General features: G+C 39.1%; 1 long non-coding RNA gene across 1 annotated transcript in view; it reads left to right on the plus strand.

Annotated features, from left to right (window-relative positions):
* Nucleotides 1-19,375, plus strand: part of LOC139074356 (uncharacterized) — a 112,309-nt gene that overhangs the window by 54,810 nt on the left and 38,124 nt on the right. The window contains exon 2 of the long non-coding RNA XR_011523888.1: nucleotides 277-418. This is a non-coding gene — a long non-coding RNA (uncharacterized lncRNA). The remainder of the gene's footprint in view (nucleotides 1-276; nucleotides 419-19,375) is intronic.

Here is a 19,375-nt window from a genome sequence, read left to right on the forward strand (position 1 = left end):
AAAAAAAAAAAAACTGAATGCAATGCTTTGCTGATTTTCCAAGGATAGGATGAAGTGCAGGATCTTGTACCCTATTAGGGGGTGTAGAAACATCAGTGGCATGCTGGAATTCCTGTCATAGCTAGGAGCTGGCACAACATCCGAATGTGTGCCTGGCAGGCACATGGTTACAGCAAGCATATCATTTTTTGATTTTTTTGGACAAATAATTTGGTTTCCTCACTTCTCATGTGCATAATTGGAGGTGACTTGATCTAACTCAATTTTTCTTCATAGGAGACGTGATCAAATGAGGGCTTTGCCTTGGTGAATCCAAAGAACAGCGGAAGCACGTTGGTCCACAGTGGGGAGTAACGGGAAGAAAGCGACTGTTGCCTTGGCTTGGTTTCTCAAGTGTCTCAACATCCAAATTTCAAGGGTGAGCATTTTGTCTTCAATAAGTAATGACTGTAAAGCTCGTCACATGTAGCTGACAAGTGAGAAGGTTCCTCCTAAACATGTAGGTCTCTTATAATCTGTTTCTAATGAAGACTCTGGAAATATTTGTGGGAGAAGGAGGAAAAAAAGTTTGAGTGAGTGCCAGAGAGAATGTCTGAGAACTCAGTTGCAACTGGCAACACTGGGGTATCCTTCAGAAAGAGCTGAAATGTAACAAAAATGATCATGCCCAGCAGTGTTGTGAAAGGAAGAGATGGATGGCATCAGAATATTCTACCTCAACCAAAACATTTTTTAATGCTATCTAACTTGGTGATGCAGACTGCGTTAAAACTTAACCCAGTGAGGATCTTGCCAGAGAGAAGAGTTCTGGCTGTGGCTTGCTGGCTCCCAGAGATCCCAAGCAGAGCTACACAGGGACAGAGTGTGCAGAATTCCATGGAAGGAGCATGCCCTGGGTGGGTAGTGGAGATGATCCCCCCAAAGCCCCCAGAATCCCGCCATTCTTTCTGGGCAGTCATTAGGCTATGAACAGCTGCTGGCTTCAGCTCTTTGGGAATTGGTCTGAGAGGAGCCCGGAACAGTCCATGAGGAGCCTGTGTGAGCCATGGCCGATGGGGATGGGTTGCTCCCAGGCAGTGGTGGGAGGAGACTGTGTGCCTCCTGGGCACAATATTTCTGAGAGGGTTGACTGTGAGCCAGAAATTGTGCCATTCACGTATTTGAAATAAATGAAAGATGGGTTTCGCTTACATTTTTGTGGTGGAGAATATTTTATTACCAATATTTTATTATCAGTTCTTTTAGAAAATACATGTGTTGGAGGTCCTGTTTGACTTAATCTACTAATGTTATATATTTATGTGTGTGTGTGTGTTTCCTTTTAGAAATGTTTATTGCTGGGAATTGGTAAAAAATTAATATTTTAATTCTTTGTATCATAAAATTAGTATACGTTGTTAGAGCAATTAGTGTTTTATTCAAGTCTGTCAAAACCATAAGTGACTGAGACTTAAAAATACAACTGTAGTGTCATGTTTGAAACTAAGCATTGAATTTATGTGCATTGGTGTTGCAAACCAACTAGCTTCGGACTGATGACATCCTTATTTTTTCATTTAAAAATAAATTATGGATACTGCCAATTTATGAAGCAAAAGTCACTTGTATTTAAAGCATAGAAAAGTTTTTTGGGGAGAAAATGAAGTTCAGTTAAAATGAAGTACATGACTTTTTCTACATGAAAATGTTTCAAAGAAGCAGAAAACTTAGGAAAAGAAATGAGAAAAACTAGCAATGAAGCCAAATAAATCCTGATGATAAAGCAATATTCATTAAGAGGCAAAATTCTTGGTTTTACATAGAATGACATAGGAAAAAAAATACCTAAGAAAGATTATGAAAATCTTTCCTAATCATTAAATGTTCCTTGTCCACATATCACTTAATAAATAAACAGCATCTGAGTGAATGAATATGCTGTGGTTTTTCTGTCCATCCCATACTATTGGGCATTTAGAGCCCTTCCAATTTTTTTTTTTTTTTTGAGGAAGATTAGCCCTGAGCTAACATCTGCCACCAATTGTCCTCTTTTTGCTGAGCAAGACTAGCCCTGAGTTAACATCCATGCCCATCTTCCTCTATTTTATATGTGGGACACCTACCACAGCATGGCATGCCAAGTGGTGCCATGTCCGCACCCAGGATCTGAACTGGCAAACCCCGGGCTGCCGAAGTAGTATGTGCCAACTTAACTGCTGTGCAACTGGGCCAGCCCCCTTCCAATTTTTTTTTTTTTCTGCTGAGGAAGATTAGCCTTGAGCTAACATCTGTTGCCAATCTTCCTCTTTTTTTGCTTGAGGAAAATCAGCCTTGAGTTAACATCTGTGCCAGTCTTCCTCCACTTTATATGTGGGTTGCTGCCACAGCATAGCTGACAAGTAGTGTAGGTCTGCACCCAGAATCCAAACCTGTGAACCCGGGCCACTGAAGCAGAGTGTTCTGAACTTAACCACTATGCCACAGGGCTGGCCCCAGAATCCTTCCAATTTTTGTCTATCATACATAATGCTGCAGGGATCATCCGTGTAGTTATTTTTTGCACATAGTTATTTCCTTAAGGCAAATTCCAATAAGTAAAATTGCTAGCTACAGAGGATAAATGTTTTCAAGTCTTCTGGGTATTTTATCAAATTGCCTGTCATTTTATATCTGTTGACATGCCTTATGAGAGATGAGGAAATTAGCATTCAACTTCTATTTTCCCTCCTCAACCCACTTCCTGTTGTTTTGCATCATGACATTTTAGAGCCAGTTTGTTGTTACATTATTGATGTTTTCACATGTTCAAAATTTCATTGTTTTGTAAATATTATGTTTGCTTCTATGATTATTTGGTTTTATTGTTTATCCCAGGACTTTTATATGTGATTTTAGAATTCTTTATTCTGTATTTGGATTCATCTTTTAGACTGCTGGAGAATGTCTTTGAACACATTTTCCTTTAAGTTTTTTATGTAATACACTTTCTAATTGCTTGAACATTTGAGAAATTTTCTCTATTGCTTCTATCCCAGCATTTAAGGAGGACTTTTTATTATTGAGTTCCAAGTGTTCTTTATATGTTCCGGATGTAAGTTCTTTATCAAATATTTGATTTGCAAATATTTTCTCTCAGTCTTTGGTTTGGCTTTTCATTTCATTAATGTTGTCTTTAGAAGAGCAAAGTTTTAAATTTTGGTTCCATCTGATTTATCAATGTTTTATTTTATTGTTTGTGGCTTTTGTGTTCTATCTAGAAAATTTTTGCCCATCCAAACGTTTGAAGAATTTTGCATTTAGGTCTATGATTTACTTGGAGCTGATTTTGTATATGGCGTTAAGTAATAGCCCATGGTCATTTTTTTTTTCATGTGGATATCCATTACTTCTTGTACCATTTGTTGAAAAGACTATTCTTTTGTCCATTGAAGTATCTTTGCCTCTTTGTTAAAAATAAATTGGCCACTTATGTGTGAATCTGTTTCTCTACTCTCTCTTCTGTTCCGTTGTACCATGTGCTTGTCATTATGCCAGAACCCCAGTAACTTCTTTGCTGTAGCTTTATAGAAGTCTTTATATCAGATAATGTAAGTCCTCGAATGTTTTTCTTCTTTTTCAAACTAATTTTTTCTATTCTAGATCGTTTGCATTTTCATACAAATTTTAGAATCAGCTTGTCAGTTTCGACAATAAAGACCTTCTGGGATTTTGATTGGTACTGCATTGAATTTTTAGATTAAGTTGGAGGGAACTGCATTTTTAATAATAATGGAGACTTCCAATCCATGAGCATGGTATATCTCTCTGTGTATTTAGTCTTCTTTAACTTCTTGGCAGCAATATATAGTTTTCACTGAACAGGTCTTACACATATTTTGCTAAATTATCTCTAAATATTTCATGGTTTTTGATGCTATTGTGAATGGTATTTTAAATTTTAAATTGTTCATTGCTACTATATATAAATGCAGTTGATTTTTCTATATTGACCTTGTTCTTTTAACCTTACCAAAATGTTTATTTCCCTAGGATTTTCTACTTCTGCCTGTCCAGTGTGTATAATCTCTCTCTCTCTGTCTATCTCACCTCATTGCACTGGCTAGGATCCCCAGTACAATGTTTAATATAAGTGGTGAGAGTAGGAATCCTTACTTTTCCCCAATCTTAGAGGGACAGTTATTAAATCTTTTATCATTAAGTATGATGTGAACTGTGGAGTTTTCATAGATACCCAATATTATCTTTCTGTTGAACAAGATTTTAATGTTGTTAATTTTAATATTATACAATCCATTAACCATTTCTTCAATGTTTAGTGCTTTTTACATCTGTTTAAGAAATATTTGCCTGCCATAAAATCATGAAGATACTCTTCTATGCTGTTTTCTAGAAGATTTATTCTTTCACCTTTCACATTTACATCTACCAGCCATCTGGAAACAATTTTTTTTCCTGTATGTATGAGAGGTATGAACTGCAGGTCAGAATTTACTCTTTTCCATACAGATACACAAGTGATGCAGCGTCATCTGTTGAATAGACCATCCTTCCCACTTTGCCTTACTGTCATCTCTGTCATAAAGCCGGTGACCATAATTATGTGAGTCTTTTTCTGCACTGTCTTTTCTATTCCATTGACCTGCTTGTCTCTCCATGTGCCAGTACTGTACTATGTTAAGTGAGGTAGCTTTATAGAAGGTTTGGTAGCTGGTAGGATACATCTGCAGCTTTGTTTTTCTTCTGCAAGACCATCTTGGCTCTCCTTGGCCTTCTGCCTTTCCATGTGAATATTAGAATCAGCATGTTGGTTTCCACATAAAAAGAGTTCTGATTTTTATTGGAATTACATTGAATATATAGATCAATTTAGGGAGAATTGATAACTTTATAATTCTGGAAAGTCAAAGTTATAGATCTCCATTTTATAGGTCTTTAACAAATTTTCTCAATAATGTTTTGTCATTCTCATTGTAGAAATCTTGCACATCTTTTGTTAGACTTACTCCTTAATGTTTTTATATTTTATAATGCTATTTTAAGTGGTATCTGTTAAATTTTTGTTTTCTAATTATTTTCTTAATATATTGAAATGCATTTGATTTTTATTGGTTGAAGCATGTGAAATTGCCAATATTCAACTCCAAAATGGTGATTTCATATGACTCCATCTACTGTATTGGCCTGGCTCAATCCACTATTAATGCTAATAGTTTGTTTATAGATTCTTTTGGATTAATTCAGTACAAAACCATATGGTGTGAAATAATAGCATTTTTATTTTTCCTTTCCAATTCTTCTGTTTAAAACTTTTTTCATTACTATTGCTGTGACTAAGATTTCTAGTACAATGTTGAATAGAAGTAGTGCTGAGTCATCTTTGTTTATGTTTATGCATAATATAAACATAAAATTTTCACTATTTTGTGATAAATGTAAAATTTTCACTATTTCACAGTTAAATATGACATATTTTTAGGGCTTTTTTTGGACTCATGAATATTTATTTTATTCTTTAAGTTATAATCTAGTACTATAATTTTTTACTTTATTTGTTGCTAAAGTTGTTCCAAGTGTGGCCATTGAGAGCTTTTTCAGGTGGCACCTGTGCCCTTTCAGTATGTTCCATTGCCTTCCCCCTGCCTCCCCTTGAGTACTTCCTTGCTTTCTGGTATCACATAACACTTCAGGTTCATCTTGGATTTTCCCTGCCCAAACCCTTGAATCAACCACTTCTCCAAGGAGCCCTGGTTCCCTTTATTGGGAAATGGTATTTAGAGACCAAGATCTGGTTGCTAGGTGTGCTCATTGCTTCTGGAGTGTCACTGCTTCCAGACCATCTCATAGAAAGAGCTACGAAATATGTTTGTACACTAAACCACGTATATACACATTTACATTTAATTTTGTGTCTGTTTATCTGTGTATTAAAAATACACAAGTCCATATTGATACGTCTGACTCCAACCCAGTACCACCACATTCATTCTAGTCTTCCCCCATAACTTCTTTATAACAATGTTCTCTGACAGTGATAAACCTGGGTCTCATTCTCTATCACTACGTAATTGTTCAACCCCGATATTCACACAAGTAGTTTTAGAACTTCTAACCATACCCTTGTGAGAAACTAATTTATCAACTAGAGTACAGTATTTATGTTTGGTTCCATTTATCTTTAGCCTTACAGTATTTAGCTAAAGTATTATTTTCTAAAGTTCTTCGGGTCAGCTCCTTTCTTCCCCATCCTCTTCAGTGTGGCTGTTTGATTCATTTGTAATACAGTTAGATTTATTTGTCACCTTGGTCTGCATTCCACCTTTCTAGGAGCTTTCTCACATCCTGGCTAATTTCTTAAAAAACTATACATGTAGTAAAATTCATTTTTTTGTAGTACAAAGTTCTGTGGGTTTTGACAAATGCATGGAGTCGTATGTGCACTACCACAGTTGTATCACCCTGAGAGTTTCCCTGGCTACCATTTTACAGACAGCTCCTCCCTTCAACCCCAGCCTCTGGCAACCACTGGTCAGTTTCTCTTTTATAGTTTCCTTTTTTCTATCATCAAATAGATGGAATGCTGTAATATACGTATAGCCTTTTGGGTCTGGCCTCTTTACTTTGTCAAATGCATTTAAGTTACAGGAACCAGTAGTTCATTCATTTATTGACAAGTAGTATTCCATTGCTTGGATATGTCACAGTTTATTTATCCATTCACTGGTTGAAGGGCACAGCAAGGATGTTCCCAATTTTGGATAATATAATATAAAACATCTATAAAGATTCATATGCAGGTTTTTGTTTGAAACCTGAGTTCAAACAAAGTTCTCTTGAGTATGAACCTAGGAGTGAGATTGCTTAGGTTCTATGGTAGGTGTATGTTTCACTTTATAAGAAACTGCCAAACTGATTTCCAAAGTAGGTATACCATTTTGCATTTCCCGCCAACCATGTATGAGAATCCCAGTTGCTCTGCAGTCTTGTCAACACCTCTTATTGTCATGTTTTTTTTTTTTTAGATATTCCAATAAGTTTTTAGTAATATCTCGTCATGGTTTTAATTTGCATTTTCCTGTTGACTAATGATGTCGAACTTCTTATTATATGCTTATTTGCCAACCTTATTTCTTCTTTGGTGAAGTGTCCTGACCTTTGGTTTATTTTTAAACTGAGTTGTTTGTTTTCTTATTGTTGAATTTTGAATAGTCTCAATATATTCTAGATAAAAATCCTTTGTCAGAAATGTGATTCAGAAATATTTCCTCCTGTTCCATGCCTTCTCTTTTTGTTCTCTAAGTAATGTCTCTCACAATAGGATTTTTTTGGGGTAAATAGTGATAATATAATTCTACTTTTTAAAATGCAGAAATATAAAGCAATTAGAATAGGCAAAAGAATTTTGAAAAGGAAGAACCAAGTTGGAAGACTTGATTTCAAGAAGTACAATTAAAACAGTGAGGTATTGGCAAAAGGATAAGATGCACAGATCAACAAAACAGAATAGAGACACTGGAAATAAGGCCACGTGAATGTGGTCAACCGATTTTTGGCCAGCATTCAAAGGCAATTTAATGGAGACAGGATAGCCTTTTTAAAAATAGCACTGAAATCCTGTTGGGATTTTGATTGGCATTGCACTGAACCTATAGATTAAGTTGGGGAGAATTGGTATTTGAACACTATTGAGTCTTCCAATTCATGAACATGGTATAGCTCTCCATTGACTCAAGTCTTCTTTTATCAGTGTTTTGTGGTTTTCAATATAGAGAATCTGCAGCGATTTTGTTGGATTTATAATTATTTTATTTGCTGTTGTAAGTGGTATTTTCAAAAAATTTTCAATTTCCACTTGTTCATTAATGGCATGTAGTAATACAATTCATTTTTGTGTGTTGACAATAACTTGCTGAATTCATATATTATTTCCAGGAGCTTTTTAAATAGGTTCTTTGTGATTTTCTTTTTAACATAGACAATCATGCCATCTCTGAGTACAGACAGTTTTTTCCTTTTCTTCTCATCTATATTCCTTTTATTTCTTTTTCTTGCCTCATTGCACTGTCTTCCAGTACAGTGTTGAACAGGAGAGGTGAGAGAGGATATCCCTTTTTTGTTCTTGGTCTTAGGGGAAAGCGTTCCATTTTTCCCCAAGTTAGATGTAGGGTTTTTTTGTTGTTTCTTTTTTTTTTTTTTGTCGAGGCTCTTTATTAGTTTAAGAAAGTTCTCTTCTGTTCCTGGTCTGCTGAGCATATTTACTAGGAATGCATGTTGTATTTTTTCAGGTGCTTTTTCTTGCACTATCGAGATGGTCAATGATGAGTGAATTGCATCAGTAGCAGTCCCTTTCATCCTGATTGTGCCTCAGTCTTAGCCGTGCCCATGTCCTTAGGTCTCAGGGGTGTAACTTTGTTGATTCTTCTGCTCCTCTACACTAAACCTGTGGACTCAGTGTGTGATCCTGCCCCTCCCAGGAGTAGAGTCTTTTCTTCTTCCTGTCCACTAACTGCAGAGTTTTTGCCATCAGGGCAGCTTTTGCCCTTCCCCCAACAAATTAGAAGTTCTGTTTTTAGTGCTAAAAGATGAGAAAGATCCTGGAGGAGTTCCTTGTTCTTTTTCATTTCTACTGTTCCCTTGCCCCCAGTTTGCATGCGATGGGCATTTTTAAGAGCTTGTTGAGTTCTTTTTTGCGTGAAGAAAGAGCCTACGAGAAGGTATCTACACCTCCCACACTATGCAGCTCCCCAGAGGTGTCACACTGTTCCATGTCTGTATGAAGACCTTCACCAATCTGTCCTCTGCTCTAGCCTAACCCTGCTCCCCAGTGTCTGGTCACTTCGGGCCCAGATGAGCCCAGGCTAGCCTCTCTTCTTTTGCTGCAGGCACCATCCCACCTCAGGTTTTGGCCCAGTTTGTTGCTCTGTGACCTCTGCTCTGTGATGGGTTCAAAGAAATTGTGGATTTGAAGTTAATCTGTCTCTTCTTTGTTGGAAGAGTGAGACTGATTCTCCTTTCAGCTCTCACATCTCAGGGCGGAAGCTGTAGGTCTCTCTGATGAGAGGTCTTTTTTAAACTGTGAATGCATGTAAAATTTTGTCAAATACTTTTTCTGCATCTCTTGAAATAATCATCTTTTCTTTTCCTTTTATTTTGTTTATGTGGTGAATTGCACACACACAAGATGTGTGTGTGTATGTGTAATTCACCACATAAACAAAATAAAAGGAGAAAATAACATGATATATATGTGTGTATGTATACATAGGGTATTTATTTAAAATTTTGAAACAATAACAAACATAGAAAAAATGGAAGTAGAAGACAAAGAACTTGCTTTTCCTAAGTCATTTGAGAGTAAGCTGCTGACATGTTCCTCTATCATCCCTGAATATTTTTAGGGTTTATTTCTATAACAAGGACATTCTTCTATATAACCATCAAAATCAAGATATCAACATTGATACATCATGCCATCTAATCCTCAGATCCTATTCAAGTTTTTCCACTTGTTTCAACAATATCTTTATAGCAAAAGGATCCTTTCAAAATTATGTGAATTAAATGCTACATTTAGTTGCATCTCTTGACCTCCTTTGGTCTTTTTTTTCTTTTGGTGAGGAAGATTCGCCCTGAGCTGATATCTGTCCCAATCCTCCTCCACTTTTTGTAAATGAGATGCCTCCACAGCATGGCTGATGAGTGGAGTCAGTTGGCACCCAGGATCCGAGCCAATGAACCTGGACCACCAAAGTGGAGTGGGTGGAACTTTAACCACTTGGCCATGGTGCCAGCCCCCCTACCTCCTATGGTCTTGAACAGTTTCCCAGTCTTTCCTTGACTTCATGACTGACACTTTTGAAGATTTCAGACCATTCATTTTGTAGAGAGTCCTCCAATCTGGATTTGTCTAATATTTTCTTACAATTAGATTGAGGTTCTGCTTCATTTTCAGGAGTACCACCGTTTTCTCATTGTGTCCTATCAGGTGGCACGTGATTCTGGTTTGTTTCATTATTAATGATGTTTGCTTTGACTACTTGATTAAGGTGGTGTCTGCCAGGTTTCTCCATTGTAAACTTACTAATTTCTCCTTTGTAATTAATAAGCATTTTTGTGGGGAGTTACTTTGAAACTGTGCATATCCTATTCCTCATCAAGTTTTACACTAATTACTTAATTAGTTTCTGAAAGACTCATGGTTTCCCACTCCTCTCAACGGACCATAATCTGTTATTATCATTATTCACCTCAATGCTCAAATTGTCCCTGGTCTATCCAGGGGGAGCTCATTTAAGCTGGCCCGGGTGTCCGTTGGCATGGCCCACTCCTCTCTGAGCACTTTCTTGCTCTCTGGCATGACAGTTTCAGGCTCCTCTTTGTGCTTTTCCTGCTCCAGATGTGGAATCAGCCATTTCTCCAAGGACTTTTCACTTCTTCCAGTGGAAGGTGGTATTTAGAGGCTGAGAGCTGCCGCTAGATGTGCTTATTGCTGTTGGGGTGTAGCTGCCCCCAGGCTCTCTCAGGCAGAGCTAGGTGACAAATGTATACTGAAGATACAGATGTACATGTATGCCGGTCCATGTGCCTATGTATGTATACACACACAAGCATATACAGACATTCATTTGCATCTATATTTATTTTAATCCATCCATCTATCTATCTATCTAATCTCTATCAATCTGTCTGTCTGTCATCTAATCTCTATCAAAAACCACTAGTTCACACTGATACATCCCATTCCAATCCAGCATCACAGTGTTTTTAGTTTTCTCCATTCCTATAGTTGTAACGCTCTTCTCCAACCCTGGGAGAACCCTGGCTTTTGTTACCCTTCATATCTTTCTTTCTTTGCTCAATGCACAGGATGTAACTGATCTCCCCTCTCTTCACCACTGCCTTCCCAGCATGGATGCACTCCTTAACCTGCTTGTGCTCCAGGCATTCCTCTCTAGCCCACTGCAGGACCCCTTTCCCCACCATAGGTGCCTTCCTTGCTCCACCTAATAGCCGTGGGACTGAATTGTTCATGAAGGGGGAGGGGAAGCAGAAGCACATTCATTGATTTTTGAATATTAAAAAAATCCATACATTCCTTGAATAAACCCAGTTTAGGCTTTGTGCATTTTCCTTTTGGCGTTTTACTAGCTGTTTGTGCTAATATTTTCTGTAGTGTTTTTGTGTCTGTGTTAATGGGAACAGTTAGTGAGTAGTTTTTCTTTCTTATAATGTCCTTGTCAGGTTTTGGCATCAAGGCCAATGTGCTCTCATAAGATGAATTGGGAAGTTTTTCATCTTTTTCTAGTGTCTGAAAAAATTTCTGTAAAATTGGTGTCATTTTCTCCCAAAATACTGAGAAGAATTCATTCATGAAACCATCTGGGCCTGGAGATTTTTTCTGGAGGGGAGAGAATTGAAATTCCAAGTTAAATTTCTTTAATAAATGTGGAACTATTTTACATTCCTATTTCTTCTTTCATTAGTCTTCTAAGTTGTGTTTTTATAGAAAGTTTTCTGTTTCATAATTTCCAAATTAATCTGCATAAAATTATTTATAATATCTTCTTTTCCCCTTTTTAATATTTGTAAACTGTGTGGTGATGTTCCATTTTTACGTATTCATTTTGATAACTGTGTTTTCTCTCTGCTTTCTAGAGCAGTCGTTTTAAGGACTTGTAAGTTCACTTAGATTTTTAAATAAACCACTTTTGGCTTTGATTTTTCTCTCTTGTCCATTTTGTTTTACATTTTAAATTATTCTTTCTTAATTTCTTTTATTTTTCTTGGATTTAATTTACTTGTCTTTTTCTAACTTCCTAAGATGGATAATTCAGTCTCTGATTTTAAGTGTTTTTGTTTACTTGTGTCAGCATTTAATGCTATCAATTTCTCTCTAAGGATGCGTTTAGTTGCATCCCACAAATTGTGTTGTATTGCATTTTGTTATCCTTTGATACAAACTATTTTATAATTTCCATTATAATTTGTTCTTTGATCCATTGGTTATTTAGGAGTGTATTGCTGAATTTTCAAATACTTTCAGACTTTCTGGTTCTATTTTTGTTACTTATTTCTGGGTTCTATTTTTTGTAGTCAGAGGATGTACTCTGAATGATTTCCATCCTCGTACCTCACTGAGACTTGCTTTATGTTCCGGGGTATGGCCAATCACTATGTTGCTTGCTTACGTTTGTGTCTTCTGGAGTTTTTGTTGTGAATGTTGGGTCTTTATTCTCTTGTCTTTATGGCTGTAGTTTTCTCTCTCATCCTTTTGGCAATCTTTATCCTTTACCTCTGTTTCTTATGGGTCTTCTCCAATTTATCCTTCATTTTATTTATCAAATTTTGTGCACTTTCCATGTGATTTTTGCAGCTTCTAAAGCACATTTCAATTGGGTTATTGAACTTTTAGTTTTTAAATATTATTTTATTCTCATGTCTAGCTCCTTTTCCATTTTTCCATGCTTCTCCCTTTCTTAGCCTTTCTTATCCTGTATTTGCCTGTAAAGAATATGAATAATTTTACTTGTTTTTCTTACTTTTCATATGCCCTATCCTGCACTCAATCAAAGAAACAGCAACCTCTTTGTGGTTTATAGATATTTAAAAAATAGAAGGTATATAAAAATGCTTTAGATGGTAAAGCTCTGTATAATTTTAAGGTGATATTATTAGTAATAATGGTGCTCTGCCACAAGTACTAATTCTTGAAAATCTACAGGATCATGGGAAACTAGCAAAGACACTAAAGCTGCAAGTGATATATTGCCTAAAATTTTCTCAGAGGCAAAAGTATGTCTTATAATAGTACAGATTTTTATACATATTTGGAATTTAAGTAGAGAGCACTTGAAAAATTCAGGCTTGAAAATCTAGGTCTTACTTACTGGATTTTAGCAAAGGGTCACTCTGAGTAGAGCATAGGTCTGTGCACTTCTGAAGGGGAGCCTCATTTTGATCTTTTGTTGTTGTTCTTTCATGGAAAAGTGACTGATGATTACGCATGTAATTAACATAGGGCCAATAAAATTTCATTGTTTTCTGACACTAAATGGACACCCATGCTCTCAAAGTGGATTGTGCATCAGTTAGGAATGCTAGCACTACAGGTAACTGAGTGATTTCAGCAAGAAAGGCATTTTATCTCACAACTGGGGTGTTGAAGTAGGGGCTCCCCATTTGCTGTGTTAGCCCCGTAATGCTACCCAGAAACATGAATCTCTCCTTCTGCCCCCCATTACTTAGTGACCTGTGGTTGTTGGGTGGCTGCCCGAGGTTCCGGAATCGCTATTGCTTCCAAGGTGGGAAGACCTGGAGTGGGGCAGTCCCAGCAACTGCCTGCCTCTCTTACCTGAAAACAAAATCTTTCTTAGTGCCCCTATCCCTGTCCCCACCAGCAGACTTCCTCTTACAACTCCTGGCCCACTGGCTGGGCCTCGTGGACCTGCTCTGGTTGTAACGAGGAGCTAGTTGTTGGTTCGATAGCTCTGTTCACTAGGACACTGCTCTAATGGTGGCAAGTCCCAGCTTTCCATGCCTGGCTGGGACACGGTCTAGTTCATTGTGTTATCTCGTGGAAGGTTGAAGATCTGACCTTTAACCGAAATCTGCCTTCTTGAAAAGGCATGCACCGCTATGTATGACGTGGGCATTCTGCTCCAGGCGATGGCCATGGGTTCTGTGCCAGGTGCCCGAGGTGTTGCTTTATAGCTTGCTACTGTGTACCCTCTATGAGAGCCCCTCAGAGGTGGCGCTGGGCCAGACCCAGGCCAGGCGGACTGTAGGGACTGTGGCGGAGGCTGCTCCTCACCATTGCTCCCTGCCACCTCGAGGTGGGAGTGAAGAGGCAGGGAGGGAGAGTTCGGACTCTGCTGCCCCCAGGCCCCAGCTTTGCGCGAGGGACGGTGCCTGCGCTGACTCTGAGCAGGAGTCCGTGGGCTCCAGGTCTCCCTGCTTCAACCCTGGCCGGACATTTCAGGGCACTCTTTTCAACTTGGAGCGTTTCAAATTGTTATTGTCTTTCTCGTATTTCAATCTATTACCTAAAACTCCTTTTTAACTGTTTGCTTCCCCTAGATTTTTTTTTCTTTTAAAATAATTTCATGTCAGTTGTCACGATACAAACAAAATTAGGTTGTAAATAAATAAATAAGAGCCCTTGTTTGCAATTGTTTGCAATAGTCTGCCCCTTTTAGTATATTATCTAAAACTCTCCTTTCTAAGTCTGTTTTGTTTTATATTTTCTCAATTTCTATTTAAACAAAATCATGTCAGTTATCAAGGTTACAAGCAAGTGTAAGTTGTGAACAAATAAAGAAGAGTCCTTGTCACCTTCTGTGCAGTTGTCTGCTTGTCTGGGGAGGACACACGTGGAGATCTGCCGTTTCTGACAAGCGTCTGTGTCCCCAGCCTTGACTCCGAGCCCTGCTCGCCGTGGCTGCTCCACAAATATGTGCAGGTGATTCTGTGGCTGGGAAGTTTGGTAAGAGTTGGCTGTAGAACTCAGCATTGCTATTGTCCCTCTGTTCACTTTCTAGGCTTTCTGGAAGGAGGAAAGATTGAAAGGGATCACAAGAGCATGACAAGCTTGTTTTATTTGCTTAGACAAGGGACATCATGAAGGCAAACTCTGCCCTCAGAATGAAATACTGGGGCTCAGCTTCGTGCGTCACTGAATGTTCTAGAATGGGGTACTAACTCCTTTTTGAGTTTGGGGAATGGGCAGGAGGAATTGGATAAAGGAGGATTGGGCTGCGCCTTCTGCTTCAGAAAATACCCAGTAGAATCAGTGGCACTGCCACTAGGAACGATGCTGGAGGAAGGACTCCTTCTGAGGACATTGCCTTCAGACGAGGGGAATAAGACCCTCTGATTCCCAGCTGTCCACTTCAAGTCATGGCTGAGTGCTCAACGTGGAGTTTTACTGCTTGGCCAGTGACCAGTGACTGTTATGATATATAAAGGGAAGAACGAAATGTGACGTCTCGGAGAATGATGGACCGAGGTGAGCCCTGGTTAAGATGGGAGCCCTTTGGGTTTCTCTGGCCCATCCCTTGATTGCATGTTCAGACTTCTTTCTCTCTACTGCCTTTTCCTCAACCAGTTCAAATGGAGATTCTATCCAATTAATTCCCTTAAAATCCTTAAATGCTTTAAAGTATAGCATCTTTTCAATGTTATTTATTTTAATGGAGGACTGAGTAAACGTTCTCAAAATCCTTGAGATTCAAAGGAGTGAATATCTAATGGTGGCATCCCAGGTGGGCAGAGTGGATATTTTGGGGTCATTATTCAATTCCAAACACAAAGCTGTCTAATTTACTCAGAAGCTTCCCTTGGAGAAAAAATAGCCTGTGTGAAGCACGTTCCTGCATGAAACATGGATACATTTATCATATAAGTGGTTCAAGCTCCCCATTCAGGAATCTCCACCGGAGAGCTTTTGCAGTGTATGTATATGTATACATGTATTGTATAATATGTACACAAATTATACATCTTAATAGATACATACACATCAGTCCAGCTAAATCCCACAAGGGAAGGGACACATTTTTTTCTGGGTACTCCTCAGGCTCCAGCACAGTGCTCGGGACAGAGCTGATGCTATAACCTGTGCCCCCGCTGCCAGCTGTTATCACTCAGGTTCATTCTCCTGGCACGGCTCTGCTCACCTTGTCTTCTTATGAAAGGGACAACCCTGGCTGGACTGCCTTCGTCCCCTGCCTCCCTCCCTCCTTCCACTCGCTCTTTCATCCACTTCTTTAATGTGTCTGTTACCACATGGTCCTGAGGCCCGTTCCCAGGTTTGCGTCTTACTAATCGTGTGCTCTTTGGCAATAAGCTATAAGAAGACTAGCGAGTTTTAAGCGATGATTATATTCAAGGTAGTCAGTTAAGTGCTAAGCTTAGTTTTTCAATCTTTCGGGCTGTAAGGATAAATAAAATGATATATGTGAAGTGAACAGCAGAGTTGGTACGTGAGAAGTGTTTAATAAAAGGCAGTTATCACCTTAACAAAAATCCGCTGAGTGTCTGCTCCGTGCCAGGGCCGTCCTGGTCCCGCCCCGGCGCGCAGCTGTCAGCAGGTGTTTCTGGTGGAGTTGCCCTGGCCCGGGATGCAGAAGCGGGAGACTCAAGCCTGTTGCTCTTGGGATACTGTTGAAATCTTGTTCAGAAACGTGTTAAGAAGCTTTTCAGCTCCAGGTACTTCTCCCAAATTGTTGCCAGGGGGTTACCATTTCCCCCTCTCTTTTCGAAACGAGAAATATGCCGAACTTAACATTCAGCTGTGAGCGTTGGAGGGATTTCCCAGGTTTGGAGAAATCGGTCTATCTGTAACACGATACTCCTGTCTTAATTTTATACGAGGAGAAGGAGACGTTTGAAATCCCCATAATGAGTGCCATTTTGAGACAGTTGAAAGCAAGTGCCCACACGGCATCAGCGTGTTCAAGGTTTTTCTATGTACTGATAGTGGTTCTTGTTTTTCTAAATGCTCGTTACTAATGTTTCTTGTTGAAAGAAATCAGAGATGGACCTCTCTGTGATCCTTTGTCAAAGTCACATCAAGTAATAAGAGGACAGAAAATTCTAAGATGTTTATGAAATAAAGGGTGAATAGCCTGGGGAAGCCCAGAATTTTTATTATCATCATTATCCTCAAAACGCCTGGCTGCTCTGGTCTTTACATTCCAAACGGTCTGGCGTGTTTCTTACCATGTGGCCATACCATGCTGCTTCCGTGCACTTGTGTGGCTGTCACTTTGACTTATGCCAATCCCTCATCCATGATTTGACTCTGCAGCGACATTTCTGCGGAGTGCCCTGTAGCAGCATAATGATTAAGAATATGGCCACCCAAGCCAGGGCCAGTGTGGCTTACCAGCCGGGTGACTTTAGGAAGGTCACATGACCTCTGTGTGCTTGATTTTTCTCATCTGTAAAATGGGGAGAATAAGGGCCCCTGCCTCATATGGTTTTATGAAAACTAAATACATTAATATTTGTAAGAACCTAAGGACAGTGCTTGAGAACTGTGACGTATGTCCAACCTTGGCTTGAATATCTCCACTTGCAAACTCTTGCTTTCTTGAAAGAGGAAATCTTGGATGCTACAGAGTTCTTTTCTGTAGTCAACAGAAGTGTCTTTCCTTTTATTTGTCCTCATTGGCCCTGGTCCTATCTATGAGGCCACAGATCAAATTTCGTTGGTCCTCTCCAAGCCAACCCTTTGTTTATATAAACATGAGATGAATATGAAGATAGGGACCTTCTCTTTACCCCTCTGGGTCTCATTCTGAAATTCCTTCAGTTTGTGTCTGTCTCACGGTGTGGCACCAGTTGCAGTATAGTCTGGAGATGACCAGTGCCAGGAGGGGACAGAGCCACGTCATCCCTTCCCTCACCCTGCCCTCTGGGTTTCTTTAAGGTAGCTTTATAGTGCTTCAGCTTTGCAGCAACTACATAATTTTTTGGTTGTTTTTACTCCGGTGGACTTTACATTTTTTCATTTTATCCTCTGTCTCATTGGGTGCTTTCTTTCTCTGGAATTAGAAGCACTGTGAGCAGTTGGAATGAAGCAAATATTTCACTGTAAAATAATTCAAAGATTTTTCTTTTTACCATCATCATCTGTGGGCTGACTTATTACTGAGTCTCTGAGAGTCATCCTCGAATTTTCCCTTTGTCCTCTGTATTCCAATCTCAAATATTACATGCTGATAAAACATCTAAAGTATTATGAGAAAATAGTTTAAATTGCATGAGTTTATTATTCTTAAATTCTTTAACGGTTATATACTTATACATATATTTATAATTACTTTATGGATGTATATGTACAATTAATTATATTATTTTTTATATAATTATATAATATAACTGATTACTGAAAGAAAGCACAGATTGCATTACTTACTTTGAATTAAGGTTCAATTCAACTTGTCTGTCATCAGCTGGTTTTCAAAGTTATGGATTATGAAGAGTTAAGACTCTCAGCTGAAAAGAATTTGCTTAAGGACTGGGAACTGGGTGATATGGTATATCCACTTCTTCATCAAGGCCTGCCTGCCCTGTCTTTCTAGAATGTCGTGGATCCATTCCTCCTGTTCCATGTTACTGCTTTCATCCTAGTTAGGGTCCTCGTTACTTCCTTCCTAATAATCGTCAGCTCACATGCCACCTCTTTCATGCAGCTGTCCCCTGTGGTCCAGATGGAATTAATCTCTCTTGGCTTTATATTTCTTTAGTATTTTGTGTCTCTATTGTATTAGATTTCTTTTTCTGCCTTGTTATAGTTATTACCATCTGTTCCCCCCAGTTGGGTGGTAAGACTCTTGGAGATGGGAACAAAGTCTCCTTGTTTCATCTGTGTCCCCTCCTGGCATCTGGCACAATGACTGCTCAGTCAGGGAATAGTTGAAGGGGCTCTAGGTAGCCCCTTGGTCCAGCCTCTGCCTTCAGGTATCAGGGGTACATTTCATACACTAGCCGTCCAAGCCACTCCAAGAAGCCAATTGACCTGCCCCTCACAGAGCTAACAAGTAGTGGAGAACTATGGAGAAGTTTAGACTCAATCACGTTTATCTTGTATTTACACACTTTAGGATAATTTTCAAGTATCAAGTCTTTGCAGCTCCCAGACATCCTGGCTGCTGCCCTGTGGACCTACTGTTTGTGCAGTAAGTGGAAAAACATTGCTGCGTACTTGGCGTTGAATGTCTCATGTACATGAACTCACTGAAACACCACCACATCATCACCCATGGACCCAACGTGAATGACAGCTGCTTCAGGAATATAGTCACCAGTGGTTGGTGAAGGTACCTGTGGTCTTGGTGATTATTAACTTACGTTTGACACACTTGAAAACTGAGAAGCTCCTAATTCCTACTCCCTTCAACCACCGAAGCTGTAATTTCCTCATTTCAGGCCTCTTCTCAGGAAGGATATTCTTGGAACGTCGCTCCTGGTCACACTGATTCTCTCATTAGTACATGGCTGCCATCAGGCCTTCTGGGAAGATCCATTGCCTTGTCTGTCATGCTCTTTTCTTTCTTCCTGTGTCTTTGATCATGGCACGTGTCATCTGTCCTGGAATGTGCAGACATTCTGATAGTTCAGACCACAGCGTGTATAGCTGGGCAAGGGCTGTGTAGACCCCAAGGGCCCAGCTGTGTGCGCAGTTTTCTTTTCCGTGACGAGCTTTCTCGGATGAGTGGTAGATCTGGAAATTGCAGTAATGACTCATCATGGTGAAGTCCATTTTTGGCTCCAGCCCTCTTTGCTTTGGCCGTGTTATCTGTAGCTTTAGAACTCCCACTAAAGGAACAGAATTATCTAAATTTCCGTTTGACGTTTTCCTTTACAATTGTTTTGACATCTCCATTTATAAATT

Source organism: Equus przewalskii, chromosome 1 (assembly GCF_037783145.1).
Source record: "Equus przewalskii isolate Varuska chromosome 1, EquPr2, whole genome shotgun sequence".
Taxonomy (NCBI): domain Eukaryota; kingdom Metazoa; phylum Chordata; class Mammalia; order Perissodactyla; family Equidae; genus Equus; species Equus przewalskii.